Raw genomic sequence first — 7,227 nt, forward strand, 5'->3', positions numbered from 1 at the left:
AGAACTTTATGAAATCCTAGAAGAGCTAGACACATGTTTCTGGAGAAAAATGTTTAGAAATGAGTGAGAGAAAGTGTCAGTGTATAAACATAAGTTATAATAATCCTCTGCCATAGTCAATACCACGATCATTGTTATAATAACAATTGTCATCCTCCTCATCATCACCATCATCATCATTACCACCAATCACCATAATCATCACCATCATCATCACCACCATCAGCATCATCATCATCACCCTCATCATCACTATCATAATCATCACCATCATCATCACCACCACCATCATCATCACCATCACCATCATCGTCACTATCATAATCATCATCATCATCACCACCACCATCATCATCACCATCATCACTATCATAATCATCACCATCATCATCACCACCACCATCATCATCACCATCACCATCATCACCACTATCATAATCATCACCATCATCATCACCACCACCATCATCATCAACATCACCATCATCATCACTATCATAATCATCACCATCATCATCACCACCATCAGCATCATCATCATCCATGCCACCAATACCAGGAGCCATGACACTTTGCAATTCTTAAAAGAAGACAAAGAGGAGTCAGACTTGTAATGGCCTGGGAGATTTTGTTATTCTTGTGAAGAAAAAGAGACACACATGAGACAGACTATGCAAAACTCTAAGCCTGAATAGCATTCATTTTCAACCAAGGTGTATATAGGTACCAAGAAATTCCTCCCTTGCACAATCCTTCACAGTCTTCTCACCACATCAAATTTTCTTTCAACACAAAACTGTGAACTGCCATGCTGTATGGGGAAGGGGGGATATTATCAGGAATGACGGAATAAATCAGCTTGACACTAAAGTTTCAGCTTAAATTTTAAAATGATGGTGGCTTCTCTTTATGAGCTAGTAGTCATGAATGATTCACATTAAACCAGGCATCTTGGTGATGGATCTTTACCTTATTTTCAGATAAATGGTAACTTCATATAAATCTCACTTAACTAATGAAAAGTAAAACACTTTCAAAGATAAGTGCAGGTTATAACGGTGTACCTATTTAGGAGATAGGGAACTTCACATCAAGTGCTTAATATCCTTAATTCTGGAACAGTACAATTCCAGACTCTTGGTGCTTACAGGCGGAGCCCAAAATACTCCTCCAATTCTGATTAAATAATCATAGCTAGTACATATGAAGAGATAGCTGTGTGGTACCTGCTTCGCAGCAAGATAAGATCTTTACAAACAAGAGTTCAGTTAGTTGTTACATCAACTTTGAAAAAAAATGTTACTGCATCTCAGAAGGGCTACACTGCTTCTCAAACACACATAGGGAGGAAGTGGTAAATCATACTTCAACCCTTGTTTGATTGACTCCAAGACCTATGCTCTTAACTACTAAGCTACACTGCCTCCCACTTCCTAACCTCTTCACCTAGGTGAAGGCAGTAAGATGTTGCTAAAACCAGATTTGGTTAGGGACAGCTACCCCTCTCCCCCACGAAAGTTTTCAACATCTTTCTACTACCATAATTTTCCATTTATTTTCAGTTCAATAAATGGGAACGTTCAAACATCTTTCACATACATGGTGCTATCTTTCAGTTCCCCATTTTACATTCCCCACATCCAATCAGTTGACAAGCACTTTTTTTCTACCTTTCAAATTTACCTTTAGTTTATCTCTTTCCCAATTAGTTAAGGCACTCTTTATTTGTCATGTGGATGTAGAACTAGTTCCTACGGAGGTTTCTCTGCTGATCTTTCCTACTTTCATCTGTAAGAGAAGTTGTAAAAGACTTCAAACAAATTAGTTTGCCCAGTGTCTTATCTGGCATGCTCCCAGGTTATTTCTTCTTTTCATTGTCTTTGACCTATTTACAACTGATAACAATACAAATAGATCCAGTCCACACACATGCAAATGATTCTACTTTGTAAAGGATCAATTGACCTTTCTGCTACAAAAACAAACCACCAATAACAACAACAACAACCGCAAAATCCCACCATTTCTGCATTCAATTAATTTCAGTAATCCTGACTGAGCTATTTTTGCATAATACTTTGAATTCTCCTTTGAACTAGTCCTGACATCTTACTGGTTCCCTTATTAATTACTAAGTTAAATAAAATCTTTGACATGTGTTCATTTTATATTTGTAGGAGAGTCATGGTTTCATCTTTTTAAAACAAACTTTAACACAACACATCTTACCTGACTTCGCTATTTATCTTAATTTGGATTTCCCAGAAAGCAGAGCCTGAGGCACAAATACGGTTGCAAGTATTAATCCAGAGGTGACACCAGGAAGCTACGATGGTGATGTGGGGAGAACAAGACAGGCAAGAGGGGAAAAATCAATCAAGGGTGTGCTACTGAGTTGGTTACCGCTGTGGGAACTCAGTCCTTCTGGGGGACACTCTGAGGAATAATATAGAATAAGCAACCTCAGAATCGTCCCTCCAAAGTGTAAGAGGCTGGGACGTTTCTCTTCCAACCACTGTCTCCTATTGATTGAGGGTTGCTCAAGGGGTATATATGCTGAAAACCCAGCCTCTGGACACCAGTGCCGAATCGAATCTTGGAGACAGAGTTTTGGGTGAAGTAGAAAAGAATAGCTTTACTGCTTTGCCAGGCAAAGGGGGACACAGCAGGCTCATGTCCTTAAAACTGTGTGTTCCAACCCAGGAGGATTTGGTGAGGAGTTTTATAGCAACGTCTCAAGGGTGGGGTTGCTGATAAGGATCAGGGTGTGTGCAGGGCCTGCGCTCCTTTAACCTGACCTCAGGTGGTCTCCTGATGAGCTTCTCTAGTTCTCAAGGTTATTATACGAAGACCTTCTTTAGAATGAAGAATGCTTCATCAAGTAGTTAACATGTTCCATTTGTTGGGGGGTTTAGTTCTGCAGATGAGCTCAAAGATATTGTTATGTGAATCCCTTGAGGTGGAACCAGGACCCTGTCCCAAGGCTGCACTGTTGTCTCTTGGCTGCTTCTCCCCTTTCTCTACATCCCCTCACTTCCCTGATCAGCAACTGTTTGAACCTGCTCTTTGGAACTCAGGGAAAGTCAAGAAACACAGAAAGGCTTCTGTGCCCAGGAGCATCATAAGGTCCTATTCAGTTTCACTATTAACTCCCTTGTACTTTCCATGGCTTTAGAAAAAGTTGTGAGGCAGAAAGTTGAAACCACTATTGTGTACACCTGAGGTGGCAAGCCAGCAAAAAAGCACAGAGTGGGTTATCCCAAGTACAGTGCAATCAAGTGGGCTGAGGGGATGTGGAGCAGGGCACAAAAGCAAAAGCTACACTGCCAGTGTGATCTGTCTAAACTGAAATTTGTTATACTCTTCTCCATTTTAGAACATTTACATGATTTCTCTTTGCCTTTAGGGTAAAATGCAAACACACATGGCCCTTCATGCTCTGGCCTTAGCCTCACCTTTCACCACTCTCTGTCTTGCACCCTAGCTTCCTTCCATATGCTGATACTTGCTGTTTCCCCTGACACTGTTGTGATGGATTCTTGTGTTCATGTTGCTTCTTCCTCCTCCTTTCTAGCTAACCCATTATTGGATGTCCTTAGAAGTGTTAAGCCTACTTCCTTTTTGCTCCCAGACAATATGTGACATTTTCATAGCTCATTCTTCTGTGCTTTCCTTTATCAGAGCATCAACTACACTGTATTCCATTTGTCTTTCTCTCTCTTCCTCAGTATTCTGTGAGTTCTTTGAGGTCAGCAGCAATATATATATATATATATATTTATCTTTGCAGCGCCAATGCTCAATAACTTCTCCCCATAGCAGGCACTCAAAAACAGTTTGTTGATTTATGTAAGCACCTACTTGGCACTTATCTGTACTTGTCATGGTCGACTCTAAGGAGTTTGCATTAGTCAGGAAAGGGCAAGTTCTGCTACAGTAGCAAATAACTGGGAAATCTCAGTGGTTTACAAAGACCAATGTTATTTCCCACTTATACTACATATTGCTAATGATCAAAGTCAAGCAGGATCCTTCCTACATTGAAAAGATGGATATATGTTTGATTGCTTCCACTGATGAAGTTTAAGCAGAAAATTCCCACATTTCCACCTTAGCTAAGTTAGTTACACACAGACTGTGTATTTGATAAGAGGGCTTCCCTTGAGTTCTTCTTACTCAGTGACATCTTCCTGGTGAGAGATAGGAGTTGGAGGTAGCAGTGGGAGTGATGATGATGTGCTAGAAATGGTAGTTGTGATAGTGGTACATAATATGTTTGCAGATGGTCCTGTACAGTGTAGACTCACTCTCCTGGTAAATGCCATCTTATGTACATTTTAGGAACAGAAATCCTCCAGTCCAAGTGTGCTCATCTCTAGACTCTAGTACTTTATACGAACTTTGTGTTTTGGAACCTCAAAATAAGTCTGTCTATTTATCTATCTGTCTATCTTCAACTATTCTCTATATTTAATTTTTAACTCTACAAGATAGAACACAGTTAGGAGAAAACCTCCAATGAGAAAACAGAAGGCTCATAAAACAGAAGAACTATTTTGGTAAGGAAAATATTTCCATATTATATTTTCAAGAGGTCAACATAAACAATAGTGAGTTAAAAAATATTTTTAAAATTATGCGCAGTGTCACTTGCCAGTGTTGTGTTAATTAATGCAAATGTGGAACACTGCATCAGTTCTTGCTTGAATTCTACCAATGTACATCTGTACAGTAAATATGTTAGTGAATAACCCTAAGCCACTGTCAGAGATTCTTTTCTCAACTGCTAATTCCTAGAAAATCATTGCCAGCTTTCTAGGCATATTTTGATATGTTCAGGCAGATCCAAAGCAACCAATAGAAGCCTCCAGAAAGGGTGTGGCACTCTTCCATTCTTGGTATGTATAAATTCTAATACCCAGTAATAGGCAGAGAAAAAAAGTAAAACCGCATTAATTGAACACCTATTAAAGAATTGGCTTTTACGCTAGCTATATAATTTAAATTTTACAAGATAGGTATTATTGAAATATCTGCTAAAATGCCTTAGTTTTCTCACAGTGGTTGAGAACAGAATCAGTGAGGAATTAAAACAAGAATAACTTTTTATGTCGACACTTTGTTAGGGTACCAGCCCACCATTCCCATGACTGACATTTTTACCACTTCAGAAGTATTTCAACATTGGCAAATTTTTTTTTCTAGTGAACAGGAAACACAAAACTAATGTCTAAGTATCCAAAACCTCTTATACCTTCACACTATTCAGGAGAAATCTGTATCTTCCAGCGTGGACCCTGAGTCTTTCTTGTATAGAATCATGAAAAGAACTGAAGGAGAGAACAGCAAGTCACTGACAATTACTTGAGTGATTGATATTGGAAAAAGCAGAGGGTTAGTGGTGGAATAAGTTCATTTGTATCATTTTTTTAGATTTCACGTATAAGTGATACTATATGATTATTGTCATTCTCTGTCTGACTTACTTCACTTGGTATGATAATGATTGTACACTTTAAATGGGTGAATTGTATGATATGTGAATTATCTCAATAAAACTATTTTAAAAATCCATTACTGAAACTCTATCAATATCATTTCTATTTTACAATGAGGAGATAAAAGTTCAGAAATGGAAAGTGGTTGCCCAAAGCTACATAAGTAAAAAGTACCAGAGATAATTTAGAAATGAAGCTCCATCTTAGTCAAAAGCTATTGTTCTTTGTATATCTCCAAATTGTACACCAAAGCATTGAAAGAAATATTTTTTAGAAAAAATATTTGGGAAATACAGTAGTTTCATACTATTTACTGAAGCAAACCATGTAAAGTTTCTCAAGTATTACACTTAATAAGAAGTTACTAAACATAACTTTGGGCTAGGCTTAATTCTGAGTGTGGTGATATGAATTCAAATAAAATATACCTTCTGATTTCAATGAGCATAGAGGAATATGGAAAACAAAGTGCAAACATGTGTTGTGGTAAAGTTATACTCTGGGAAAATACTGAGAAGAGGGATTGGAATCTCGTAAGACTTTTTGGAGGTGACCTTTGGGCTGATTCTTGGAGGAGATACAGGTTTTGGGGTAGATTAAAAAAAAAGATACTTTCCAGTTGAGGAGTCTTGACCAGTCAGTATACAGTATTGCTTTCTTCCTCTCCAGAGTTTAGATTCAATTGACAAGCAGACCCTAGAGTAGATAAATGGAGATTTTTAAAATGTCATTTTGATTGCTGGTAAAGCTATTTGTAGAATATGATTTAAGTGTGTGTCCAAATGGGCTTGCTAGGTCTTCAGCCCTAAAATTACAAAAAGGAGATAAGTTATCTACTGCTGTGTAACTAACCCCAAGATGTAGTGTGTTGAAACATTTTATTACTTCTGATGATTCTGCATGTTGACTAGACAGTGCTGCTCCTCCAAATGGTATCATTTGGGGTCACTCTTATGGCTGCATTCAGGTGGCAGGTTTATTGGACTGGATGGTCCAAGAGAGCTCTATCACATGTCTGGAAGCTTTGGTGCTGGGAGTTGGCTGTGGTGCTTTGGGTCCCCTCCGAATGGCTCCTTACTTCATGTGGTACTTTCTCTCCACATCCTCTCTCTCTCCAGCAGGAGAGCCTGAAATTCCTTAGCAAGGCCAGATTCTAACAGGGGGAAAAATGGAAGCTGTCAGGGCTTTCAAGGACAAGGCCTAGAACTCATAAAACATCACTTCCTCTGAATTCTATTGGTGTCACAAGTCAGAAGGCCAGCCTGGATTTAAGGGGTGAGGAAATGGATTCCACAACTTGTTGAAAGAATAGGAAGGCAGGAAGAGGAGGAATTGTTAATAGCCTGTTTTTGGGGACAATTCCAGACTTACACAACTAATCTTCATTATAGCCAGATAACCTCTCTGACCCAGGGACATTTTATTGCATGGCAGATAGCAGACAGAACAGGTACCTACTACAGACAAGGATTTAAAAGAGAAGAGGAGATCCTACACTGTTGGTGGGAATGTAAATTATGCATCTACTGTGGAGAACAGTATGGAGGTTCCTCAAAAACCTAAAAATAGAGCTACCATATGATCCAGCAATCTTACTCCTAGGCATATATCTGGAGAAAACTATAATTCAAAAAGATACATGCACCCCAATATTCATTGCAGCACTATTTAAAGTAGCCAAGACATGGAAGCAACCTAAGTGTCAATTGATAGATGAATGGGTAAAGAA

The sequence above is a fragment of the Mesoplodon mirus genome (genome assembly GCF_964341445.2).
Source record: "Mesoplodon mirus genome assembly, chromosome: 6".
Lineage (NCBI taxonomy): Eukaryota > Metazoa > Chordata > Mammalia > Artiodactyla > Ziphiidae > Mesoplodon > Mesoplodon mirus.